Source organism: Sinocyclocheilus grahami, unplaced genomic scaffold (genome assembly GCF_001515645.1).
Source record: "Sinocyclocheilus grahami isolate Dianchi unplaced genomic scaffold, SAMN03320097.WGS_v1.1 scaffold39330.1, whole genome shotgun sequence".
Lineage (NCBI taxonomy): Eukaryota > Metazoa > Chordata > Actinopteri > Cypriniformes > Cyprinidae > Sinocyclocheilus > Sinocyclocheilus grahami.
This window is the reverse complement of record NW_015523474.1, coordinates 164-1,289: the sequence shown is the minus strand read 5'-3', so window position 1 is coordinate 1,289 and position 1,126 is coordinate 164. Positions and strand designations below refer to the sequence as shown.

Here is a 1,126-nt window from a genome sequence, read left to right as displayed (position 1 = left end):
GAACCTACTCGAGGTCCAATCAAGCCTTGCTCTCCCATATTCCCAAGAGATCCAGCAGCACCCTAAAAAGTGTGGAAAAAAAGTTTAAACTCAAATTTCAGCATAATTAACTTGTGCTTTGTATAAAACATCTGCATATGATCACAGTAACCTCACTATGGTAAATTTTGGACATGACATCATTACTAATCAGCATTCAGTATCATGTACAGCATAAGAAAACACAGCAGGCGTTTCACCTTCTCTCCTGGTTCACCTGGTAAGCCTCGCTCCCCAACCTTCCCAGGTAAACCCTGTCACACAAACCAGGAAACTAATGAACATGGACTGTTTAACTTTCTGTATCTTACTACAGTCTTTGGTCCCTCACAGCTAAGAAAACATGTGGGAATAATAGATAGGTAATTAGAAACAAAGAGACGATGTGGGACAAAATCTGTTTTTTATTTCGGTTTCATTCGTTAAAAGTATTTTAATTAACAAAGCCAAGCTAAGTGTTTTCTAGTGCCACCTGAGGACATTGTAATTGTATACAGGAACCACAACTAATCTAGCATTGGCTAAATTAGGGCATAAATAGAATTGTTTAGCAAAAAAGCAGTGAGAAGAGTAGGACAGAGGGGTACAATAAGAAGTAACACAGCTGGAAAAATAGAGAACTGATCTAAAAATGCTGGAAGTACAATATGAAATATCAACACATATCTGAAGATTATGTCAAGAATCTTACCACTGCTCCAATCTCACCCAATGGACCTAATACTCCCAAAGGCCCTTGAGGACCCTGTTAAGAGACAGAAAACATATGGCTGTGATATCAGCTACTGAAACAATGATACAAATCTTACTGAGTCCAACCTTTTGAACAATAGTGTTCAGATTTGTTACACTGATAAAAAAAGACAGTAATATATATATACTGTTACAAAAGAGTTCTATTTCAAATAAATGCTATTATTTTTGTTCATCAATGAATCCTGTAGAAAAAATACTTTGTTGTGTTTTCCACTCTTTAGCAAGCTGCACAACTGATCATCAAATCAGCATATTTCTAGAGGATCATGTGACACTGAAGACTGGAGTCACATCACAGGAATTACAGGAATAAATGAAATGATAATATTTC

The 1,126-nt window shown here is 36.3% G+C and overlaps 1 long non-coding RNA gene across 1 annotated transcript; it reads right to left on the bottom strand.

Annotated features, from left to right (window-relative positions):
* Nucleotides 1-7: 7 nt before the first annotated feature.
* Nucleotides 8-793, bottom strand: LOC107580664 (uncharacterized). The gene is made up of 3 exons (XR_001608675.1): nt 731-793; nt 240-293; nt 8-62 (listed from the first exon to the last, which is right to left on the bottom strand). It is a non-coding gene; the product is annotated as an uncharacterized lncRNA (long non-coding RNA).
* Between the last annotated feature and the right edge of the window lie 333 nt (nt 794-1,126).